Source organism: Coloeus monedula (genome assembly GCF_965178545.1).
Source record: "Coloeus monedula genome assembly, chromosome: 28".
Lineage (NCBI taxonomy): Eukaryota > Metazoa > Chordata > Aves > Passeriformes > Corvidae > Coloeus > Coloeus monedula.
In genome coordinates this window covers 1,992,723-2,004,419 of record NC_138808.1, presented here as the reverse complement: position 1 = coordinate 2,004,419, position 11,697 = coordinate 1,992,723, and positions in this window count along the sequence as shown.

Here is an 11,697-nt window from a genome sequence, read left to right as displayed (position 1 = left end):
CAGAGCGGGGCGCGGGGGGGGGGGGGGGGTCACCGGCAGCGTTTTGTAGCGGGAACAAGAAATTCTCTCACCGCAAACACGGGGAAAAAAACCCAAAGGAAAAACCCCAAATGTTAACAGCATTTAATCCACAGTGTTCCATTCCAGAGCTCTGGGAATTCCCGGGGAATCTGTGGCCGCCCCATCCCTGGAAGTGCCCAAATCCAGGTCGCCACCCGGAGGTGCCCTGGATGCCACCCTGGCAGGGACAATGGGGCAATGACAGACGGGTTTTGCATATCCGGGTGTCGGCCCTGCTGCAGCGCTCCGGGGTTTTAAAGGAGCGGCAGCTCCAAGGCTCCACTTCCAGAGCAGCAAACCCCGTTTGCAGCTGGAATCTGGGGGTTGGAGCCGCCTTTTCCCGAGCCGAATCACCCCAGAATTCCGTGAATCAGCTCAGTTCCCGGCGCTGGGTCACCAGAACAGCAAGAGGATGATGCCAGCTTGTCGGTTTTAGGGGAAAAAACTCCCATTTGCACTTCCAGAATAGAAAAAATTGAATTTATTTTTTTAAATTTATACTTAAAGTGTCATCAATTCCATGGGGAAAGTGTGGGAGTAAGGGAGATTTCCAAGGGAGGAAATGCATTTTCTCAGCCGGAGTAACCTGGAGCAGATTTAACCTCCTGGAACTCAAATCTTCCCTGGGAAGCTCCAGGAACGTTCCTCTGGTTCCTGCTCTTCCCATTAAAATCCCAGTGCTGCCATTCCCTCCTGGATTAGGGAAACGCAGACAATAAATCCTGGGAAGGAGCTGCCTGGATTCGCCCCTTTTCCACAGCATTATTCGGGATCCGCCCTTTTGCCGGGGGACTCCTGCGAGCTCCCAGGCAGAGAGGCAAAAATTCCGGGGGCAAAATTCCAGGGAAGGGAGGACAGGGAGAGGAGGACACAGAACGGGAGCTCTTTGCAGGAATTATTAATTTCTCTCTTTGCTATCAAAGATTCTCCCTTAATTTGGAGGCCGAGCTTTGGAATTGTCTCAAAGTAACTTTCGCTATCTCCAGCTCCGTTTCCCTCCCAGCTCCTTCTCCCAGGGCCGGGAATTCCAGCCCGGATTCCAGCATGGAAGGCCATCTCCTCTCCGCTGTTGCAAAGTGTTTCCATCCCTGCCCTGCCCTTATCCACTCGGGAACAACAAAAATCCCTTTATTGACCTCAAAGCCGAGTTCCAGCCGGGAGTGACCCCCCCGCCCCGAGGGCACCTCCTGCCCACATCCCATGGATTTCTCTGCCAGAGCCTTGGGATGCTGCTGGAATCCGGGCAGAGACAGCAAATGTGCGCTAAAACCGCCGGGAAACGGCTCGGAGCATCCCGGTTTGCACGGGCGGGGGGGAATGTTCCACTGGGAAGGGCTGGGAAAATGAGATCTGAACTGGAAATTAACTCTGAACTGGAAATGGGATTTAAGCTGTAAATCAGATCTAAACTGGGAATGAAATCTAAATTAAAAATGAGATCTAAACTGGAAATGAGACCTAAACTGGAAATTAAATCTAAAGTGAAAATGAGATTTAAACTGGGAACTAAATCTAAGCTGGAAATTAAATCTAAACTGGAAATGAAATCTAAATTTAAAATGAAATCTAAAGTGAAAATGAGATTGAAACTGGGAATGAAATCTAAATTAAAAATAAGATCTAAACTGGAAATTAAATCTAAAGTGAAAATGAGATTTAAACTGGGAACTAAATCTAAACTGGAAATTAAATCTAAACTGGAAATGAAATCTAAATTTAAAATGAGATCTAAACTGAAAATTCAATCTAAACTGAAAATAAAATCTAAATTGGAAATTGGACCTAAACTGGAAATTAGAACTAAACTGGAAATTAGAACTAAACTAAGAATTAAATCTAAACTGGAAATGAGATTTAAACTGGAAATGAGATTTAAACTGGAAATTAAATCTAAGCGGAATCTCTTGGACGCCTCTTTGGGAAAACGCCGCTGTCACAGCCGGGTTTTTTTCCTGCTGGGGCTTTCCAACCCCAAATCTCCTCCTCGTGCTCCAGATCCCAACAGCTGCCCCCAGACTCTGCTGGGCCAGCCCAGATAATCCCGGTTTTATCCCTGGGCTTGGTCCTGTCTCCTCTGAGGCTGGGCTGGGATCCTCTGGAATAAAGGCTGCGGGATCTTTGCTAAGAACGAGCTGCTTCCGTGGGATTTTATCCCAGGTTTGGGGTTTCTATTCTGGGTTTGGGGGTTCTATGCCAAGTTTTGGGGTTTTAATCCAAGTTTTGGGGGTTTAATCCAAGTTTTGGCGTTTTTATCTTGGGTTTGGGGTTTTTATCCCAGGTTTGGGGCTTAATTCTGGGTTTGGGGATTTTATCCCAGGTTTGGGGATTTTATTCCATGTTTGGGGTTTTAATCCCAGGTTTGGGGTTTTTAGCTTGGGTTTGGGATTTTATCCCAGGTTTGGGGTTTTAATCCCAGGTTTGGGGTTTTTATCTTTGGTTTGGGATTTTTACCCCAGGTTTGGGGTTTTTATCTTGGGTTTGGGGTTTTGATCCCAGGTTTGGGGTTTTAATCCCAGGTTTGCGGTTTTTATCTTGGGTTTGGGGTTTTTATCTTGGGTTTGGGGTTTTAATCCCAGGTTTGGGGTTTTTATCCTGGGTTTGGGGTTTTAATCCCAGGTTTGGGGTTTTTATCCCAGGTTTGGGGTTCTTCCCACCCCCATTCCTGCTGTCAGTGACCCCAAGCGTCCCAGCAGCACCAACAACTGGGACAGAACTCCCCGGAGCGAGGTTTGAGTGAGAAATTATCCCCAAATCCTCATCCATCCCTAATTTTTGGTGCTCAGCACCCAATCCTGCCCCATCCCCCCTCCAGCCAGGCACGAAGTATCCCCGAGCGCCCCCTGATCCTATTTCCAGGGGATTATTCCCAAAAAATCCGAGTTTAGGAATGAAATTCCTTCCTTATCACCCCCAAATCCCACAATTCCAGCCCCATCCGGGGTTTTGGAAGAGCCATCCCAGTTATTTCTGCTCCTGCTTCCCCCAGCCAGGGCAGGTTTGGGGTTTTTTAGGATCATAAATCCAGGGATTTCTCCCGGACTGTGGATGTCGCCCCTCGGAAGGGGGAGAGGGGCTGGCCTTGCTCCCAGCTCTCCCTCCCTCCTTCCCGCTGCTCTTCCCGGATGGAAAATGAGCTCCAATCCCGGTTTTATTCCCAATTTAATTTTGTATCCTGGTAAATTAAAGCAAAATTCCCCCCAAAAAAGCCAAAGCAGGAATTCAATGGGAAAACGAGGCCTCAGGGGAGCTGGGAACGGATCCCACACCCCGATCCAGCTCTCCAGGCCTCGATCCCAACCCTCAGGACGGGAAAAGCTCCTCTCCAAGGGGGTTGGTTTCTCCCAGGCAGGGACACCCTCAGCCCTACAGGATTTAGGATCCTGAGCACCCCCTGATCCCATTTCCAGATGATTATTCCCAAAAAACCCAGAGTTTAGGAATGAAATTCTTTCCTTATCACCCCCAAATCCCACAATTCCAGCTCCATCCGGGGTTTTGGAAGCGCCATCCCAGTTAATCCGTGCCAGCAGCAGGATCCTGCTGAGCACCCCCTGATCCCTTTGGAAAGCTGCTGCACCCCAACATTTCCAGCCAAGAGGCAAAGTGCAGGGGAGATCCCAAAAAATTCTGGGATGAGCCCGGCTGGAGCAGGGATAAGGGAGCTTTCCAAAGGGAGCAGGGAAAAGGGGAGGGAATCAAGGACAAGGGGTGGAAATCATGGAAAGGGGGTTGGAAATCACGGAAAAGGGGGTGGAAATGGAGGAAAATGGGGTGGAAATCGAGGAAAAGGGGGGGAATCAAGGAAAAGGGGTGGGAAATCGAAGAAAAGGGGTGGAAATTGAGGAAAAGGGGTTGGAAATCATGGAATAGAAGTGGAAATCATGGAAAGGGGGTTGGAAATCTAGGAAAAGGGGTGGAAATCGAGGAAAAGGAGTGGAAATCGAGGAAAAGGAGTGGAAATCATGGAAAAGGGATTGGAAATCATGGAAAAGGGGGTGGAAATCGAGGAAAATGGGGTGGAAATCATGGAAAGGGGGGTGGAAATGGAGGAAAACGGGTTGGAAATCAAGGAAAAGGGAGTGGAAATCATGGAAAAGGGGGTGGAAATTGAGGAAAAGGAGTGGAAATCAAGGAAGAGATCCAGGACCCGGCTCTGCCTCCCGCCAAACCTCCCCCTGAGGAGCCAGGAATGTTTCCCACCTGGAGCCCAAACATTCCCGCCGCGCTGGGGGTTTCACAGTGGAAACATCCCAGTGGAAATTCCCTTTTTTCCCCCCCTTTGGAGCCCACCGTGCTCCAGGCAGAGCCGAATCCCTGGGATTATCCCGAGGCGGGGGAGTTGGGCTCCGGCAGCTGCCAGGGACAGCAAGGACGCGAGGGAGACTCCCGGAATTTTGGGATGTTCCCACTGGATGCCGCTGGAGCCGGGGGAGGACCAGCGGAGCCGGCGCGGGAGGATCCTCCCGGCTTTTCCCGCTTCTGTTCCCACCGAGGGCTTTTTCCAGCCCCGATTCCAGGATTTCCAGCCATGCACGGGCTGCCCGGGAATTCTTCTCATCCAGAGGTTTTTTGGGACAGCCAGATTTCCAAAGAAACGGGGGAAAAGCCCTCCACGCACCCCCTGCAGCCCTGCCTTCCCACCTGGAGCCTCCAGAGGGATATTCCCGGCTTTTCCAGTGCGGTTTGGTTTTCCATGGAACAGTCTGGATATCCCAGAACTCGTGAGGGTGGAGCAGGATCTCAAAGGAGGAGAAAGGGAATGGGATACAGTCCTGGGAATGGGATTATAGGAATGGGATCCAGTCCTGGGAATGGGATCCTGTCCTGGGAATGGGATCCTGGGAATGGGATCCTGTCCTGGGAATGGGATCCTGTCCTGGGAATGGGATCATGGGAATGGGATCCAGTCCTGGGAATGGGATCCTGGGAATGGGATAATGGGAATGGGATCCAGTCCTGGGAATGGGATTATAGGAATGGGATCCAGTCCTGGGAATGGGATCCTGGGAATGGGATAATGGGAATGGGATCCAGTCCTGGGAATGGGATCCTGGGAATGGGATCCTGTCCTGGGAATGGGATCCAGTCCTGGGAATGGGATCATTTACTGGGAACGGGATCCAGTCCTGGGAATGGGATCCTGTCCTGGGAATGGGATCCTGTCCTGGGAATGGGATCCTGGGAATGGGATCCTGTCTTGGGAATGGGATCATGGGAATGGGATCCTGTCCTGGGAATGGGATCATTGGAATGGGATTCTATCCTGGGAAAGGGACCAAGTCCTGGGAAAGGGGCCCTGTCTGGAGAAAGGGATCCTTTACTGGGAAAGGGGACACTGTCCTGGGAACAGGACCTTGTTCAGGGATCGGGATCCTGTCCTGGGAATGGGATCCTGTCCTGGGAAAGGGATTCATTCCTGGCAAAGGAACCAAGTCCTGGGAATGGGGCCGCGTTCTGCCGAGCCCGCGGCGCTGAAGGGGTAAAACCAGGGATCTGCGCCCTCTGGAAAATCCTCCCAGGGCACTTTTCCAGCCTCCGGGAGTGTCCCGGTGGCGCGGCGGGAAGCGCCGGGATCGGGGCAATCCCTGGGCAAACACAGCCGGGCTGGGAGCCGCTCCCGGCACTCCCGGAGCATCCAAGGGTCACCGGGAAAAGCTCGGGCTGAGCTCTCCCGGAGCCCTTTCCCACCGGGAGCCGCTTTCCCGTGGGGAACGGCAGCGCCCGCGCTCCCAGGGTGGGGATTGGGAGAATCCCAGGGAACAGAGCGAGCCTGGGGAACCCCCGGAGGAGCTTCCCTGCGGGAGAGCGCCCAAAGGCTCCACACACACGGATAAAGCTGGGATGGGGCCGGGATGGAGCAGGGATGGGGCTGCCAAGACGGCAGCGAACTCCAGAGGTGCCCCTGGAATGCGGGCAGAAGTTTTCCCGGAGCTGGGAGAACCTGGGATCCCTTTGGAGCAGCCAGATGATGTCAGTCCTTCTCCAGATTCCCTGTGGAGCCGGCCTGGAGCGCTGCCAGCATTCCCGGGATCTGATGGCTGCACGGTGCGAGGCAGGGAATTTCCCAGGGAAGATTCCAGGAGGAAAAACCAAGAGGTTTTTTTCCCCAAATATTGGGGTTTGAATATGGAAATCTGCGCCGTTCCCCAGCGGGCTGCCACCCCCTGCAGGTTTTGCCCCTCAAATGTTCCCTCATTCCAGGTTGTATCCATTGAAAAGGAGGGAATGGGGATAACCTGCAGCAATCCCGCTCTGTTCCTGCAGCGGATTCCCAGGAAACCCCAGAATTCCAGCTAAAAAAGGAGGGAATGGAGATTCCTTTGAAACTGGCACCAATCCCGCTCTGCTCCTGCAGCAGATTCCCAGAAAATCCCAGAATTCCAGCTAAAAAAGGAAGGAATGGAGATTCCTTTGAAACTGGCACCAATCCCGCTCTGCTCCTGCAGCGGATTCCCAGGAAGACCTAAAATTCCATTAAAAAAAGAGGGAATGGGGATAACCCTCAAGCTGGCATCAATCATTCCTTGCTCCTGCAGCAGGATCCTCCAAACCCCCCAAACTTCCATAAAAAAACCACCACGGGGGGCTCAGATCCCAAAAATGGGATCTCTCGGATGAAAAGAGCTCCAAGAGGCCCCAAATCCAGGAGGATTCCGGCCATTCCCACCCCGACTCAGGAGCCCCAATTCCATGGGGAGGTGGAGACGCTCACCAGGAAAACCAGGAGCAAAACTTGCAGGAATTATTCCAAAGCCACAGCACGGGGAATGTGGGAACTTTGGGGTTTTCCCAGCAATTCCTGAGAAAAGGAGGATTTTAGGGCCGAAATCCTGGAGCAGGAGCTGGGAATTCTCGGAGGCTCCTTTGCAGGAGCTGCCTCAAGGCCTCTGGAAGAGGAATTTATTTGGAATACCAAAATCTCCTCAAATTCCACCCATTCCCGCATTTTCTGGGCCCAGTTTTCCCCACTCCCACTCCCACCAAATTTTTTAGGAAGTGGCCGATATTCTGCTCCTCCCTCCGAGCTTTTCCTGGGGTTTTTTCCTGGCACCTCACGGTCCTCATCCCCTGTGGGAGCTGCTGGAAGGAGGAATTATTCCCTATTTCTCCATGATTTCTCCATGATTTATCCACAATTTCTCCACGATTACTCCACTCTTTAGCCACGATTTCTCCACAATTTAGCCATGATTTTTCCATGATTGTTCCATGATTTTTCCATTATTTCTCCAGTTTTTATCCATAATTTATCCATGATTTTTCCATTATTTTTTCATTATTTTTCCATTATTTCTCCACTTTTTATCCACAATTTATCCATAATTTATCCACAACTTATCCATGATTTTTCCATTATTTTTCCATTATTTCTCCACTTTTTATCCACGATTTCTCCATGATTTATCCACTATTTTTCCATTATTTCTCCACAATTTCTCCATTATTTATCCACAATTTCTCCACGATTTCTTCACGATTTATCCATGAATTGTCCACGATATTTCCATTATTTCTCCACTATTTATCCATTATTTCTCCGTGATTTATCCACAATTTCTCCACGATTTCTCCACTCTTTAGCCACAATTTATCCACAATTTATCCATTATTTATCCACGATTTTTCCATTATTTTTCCATTATTTTTCCATTATTTCTCCACTTTTTATCCACAGTTTCTCCACGATTTCTCCACTCTTTAGCCACCATTTCTTCACTATTTTTCCATTATTTCTCCATGATTTCTGCACTGTTTAGCCACAATTTCTCCACGATTTCTCCACGATTTCTTCACGATTTATCCATGAATTATCCACGATATCTCCATTATTTCTCCACTATTTATCCACGATTTCTCCATTATTTAGCCACAAATTCTCCATTATTTAGCCACGATTTCTCCGTTATTTAGCCACGATTTCTCCGTTATTTAGCCACGATTTCTCCATTATTTAGCCACAATTTCTCCGTTATTTAGCCACAATTTCTCCATTATTTAGCCATGATTTCTCCGTTATTTAGCCACGATTTCTCCATTATTTAGCCACAATTTCTCCATTATTTAGCCACGATTTCTCCGTTATTTAGCCACGATTTCTCCGTTATTTAGCCACAATTTCTCCATTATTTAGCCACGATTTCTCCATTATTTAGCCACGATTTCTCCGTTATTTAGCCACGATTTCTCCATTATTTAGCCACAATTTCTCCATTATTTAGCCACGATTTCTCCATTATTTAGCCACGATTTCTCCGTTATTTAGCCACGATTTCTCCATTATTTAGCCACGATTTCTCCGTTATTTAGCCACGATTTCTCCATTATTTAGCCACGATTTCTCCGTTATTTAGCCACGATTTCTCCATTATTTAGCCACAAATTCTCCGTTATTTAGCCACGATTTCTCCATTATTTAGCCACGATTTCTCCGTTATTTAGCCACGATTTCTCCGTTATTTAGCCATGATTTCTCCCCGATTTCCCCACGATTCCTGCTCCCCGCTCCTCTCCAGGCCCAGCAGCCCCGGGACCATCAATCCGCAGCTTTCCCTCGGCACCCGCTGCAAACCTCGCGGGGCCCGGCCGAGAGGGAAGAAAAGAAAATAAAAATAGAAATTTTTAAAAAGTAAAAATAAAAGTAAAAATAAAATAAAAATAAAAATAAAGGTAAAAATAAAAATAAAAGTCAATTTAAAAAAATAAAAATAAAAATAAAAATTGAAGTAAAAATAAAAATAGAAATAAAAATAAAAATAAAAGTCAATTAAAAAAATAAAATAAAATAAAAATAAAAATAAAAAATAAAATAAAACCAAAAATAAAGGTAAAAATAAAAATAAAAATAAAAATAAATAAAAATAGAAGTAAAAATAAAAATAGAAATAAAAATAAAAATAAAAGTCAATTTAAAAAATAAAAATAAAAATAAAAATAGAAGTAAAAATAAAAATAGAAATAAAAATAAAAATAAAAGGCAATTTAAAAAAATAAAATAAAATAAAAATAAAAATAAAAAATAAAATAAAACCAAAAATAAAGGTAAAAATAAAATAAAAATAAAAATAAAAATAAAAATAAAAATAAAAATAAAAATAAAAATAAAAATAAAAATAAAAATAAAAATAAAAATAAAAATAAAAATAAATAAAAATAGAAATAAAAATAAAAATAAAAGTCAATTAAAAAAATAAAAATAAAAATAGAAGTAAAAATAAAAATAAAAATAAAATAAAAATAAAAGTAAAGGTAAAAATAAAAATAAAAATAAAAATAGAAGTAAAAATTTTAAAAAATAAAGAATAAAATAAAAGTAAAAATAAAAATAAAAATAAGAATAAAAATAAATAAAAAATAAAAATAAAAATAAATAAAAATAAAAATAAAAATAAAAATAAGAATAAAAATAAAGGTAAAAATAAAAATAAAAGTAAAATAAAATAAAATAAAATAAAATAAAATAAAATAAAATAAAATAAAATAAAAATAAAAACAAAAGTAAAAATCCAAGTGTAACTAAAGGCGGGGGATGGATTCTCCGGATCCCTGGATCCGGGCCGGGCCGGGCTGGAATTCTGCAGCTCTGAGGAGTTTTTGGAGGGTTCGGCTCCTGCAGGAGATGGGAAATTGGGTTTTGCTGGGCGAACCTCGGAGCGGGTGGAAAAGGAACCGGGAGGAAATCCCAGTTTTCCTCTTGGCAGCCCAGACTGGGACCATGGAAGGGGAACGGCGGGAGGAGAGGGAGGCAAAGGCGGGGGATGCTCTGAGCGGGTCGGAGCTGCTGAATTCCAGGACGAAAAAGCCCCAGGCTGGCAACATTTAGGGCTGGAATTCCATCAGGATCTTTTTATTTCCTCGAGTTCCAGGGACAAAACTGCAGCGGCATTTCCCACCTGGAGCCTGCGCTGGGAACAGTGAAGAGAACACTTTTTAAATATTTTATTTTATTTTATTTTATTTTATTATTTTATTTTATTTTATTTTATTTATTTTTATTTTATTTTATTTTATTTTATTTTATTTTATTTTATTATATTTTTTATTTTATTTTATTTTATTTTATTTTTATTTTATTTTATTTTATTTTATTTTATTTTATTATATTTTTTATTTTATTTTATTTTATTTTTATTTTTATTTTATTTTATTTTATTTTATTTTATTTTATTTTATTTTATTATTTTATTTTATTTTATTTTATTTTATTTATTTTTATTTTATTTTATTTTATTTTATTTTATTTTATTATATTTTTTATTTTATTTTATTTTATTTTATTTTTATTTTATTTTATTTTATTTTATTTTATTTTATTAATTGCTATTTATTTAAGATTGTATTTCATTTTACTTTTTTTTTTACTTTATTTCTTTGATTTCTTTTCTTTTTTCTTTTCTTTTTAAATTTTATTTTATTCATTTTATTTTACTTGATTGTATTTTGTTGTGTTTTGTTTCATTTCATTTCATCTCATTTTTATTTAATTTTGATTTTTTACTATTTTGTTTATTTTTTAAGTTTTAAAATTTTTATTTTATCTTATTTTATTTCATTTCATTTCATTTTTGCCGAGGCAAAAAAAAAAAAAAAACAGACAAAAAGCAGATGAAGAATTGCAAAAGTTCCTCATCCTCCCTTAAATCCCTCCGTGTGTTTGTGGTGGAACGAGCAGCAGAACTGGGTCACGGACCGGGCTAAAATCCGGAATTTTGGGTCACGGACCGGGCTAAAATCCGGAATTTTGGGTCACGGACCGGGCTAAAATCCGGAATTTTGGGTCACGGACCGGGCTAAAATCTGGAATTTTGGGTCACGGACGGGGCTAAAATCCGGAATTTTGGGTCACGGACCGGGCTAAAATCCGGAATTTTGGGTCACGGACTGGGCTAAAATCTGGAATTTTGGGTCACGGACGGGGCTAAAATCTGGAATTTTGGGTCACGGACGGGGCTAAAATCCGGAATTTTGGGTCACGGACTGGGCTAAAATCCGGAATTCGAGCTCCGAATTGCAGCCCAACTTCCAAAGGCAAACCTGGAAGGGATCTTTGGGATGGGGAAGGGGATTTGGGAAGGGATTTTCCCAGCGGACCCAGCAGCACCAGTTGGAGAATGGGACCAGTTCCTGCCGCAGCCTCGCACCTCGGAGCCGCCGGGAAACGCTTCCCTGCTCCCGGCGCTGCGCAGGGAATCCAATCCCTTCCATTCCCGGATGTTTTTATTCCCTGTGCGCCCGAGCGTGGCGGAATCAGCCGGGAAGGTGCGGCCGGAAAATTGTTCCCTGCAAGAAAAACAGGGAGCGGAGAGAAAGGGGGAGGGGAGGAGAAGGAGAAGGAGAAGGAGAAGGAGAAGGAGAAGGAGAAGGAGAAGGAGAAGGAGAAGGAGAAGGAGAAGGAGAAGGAGAAGGAGAAGGAGAAGGAGAAGGAGAAGGAGAAGGAGAAGGAGAAGGAGAAGGAGAAGGAGAAGGAGAAGGAGAAGGAGAAGGAGAAGGAGATGGGGAAGGGGAAGGGGAAGAGGAGGAGCGTGGGCAGCGATCGCACGCGCTGAGCAAACACAGCCCGGATCCGGGATGAATCCAACGGCAGCGCCGAGGAGTTGGGATTTGCCTCGGGAATTTGTGGCCACTCCATCCCTGGAAGTG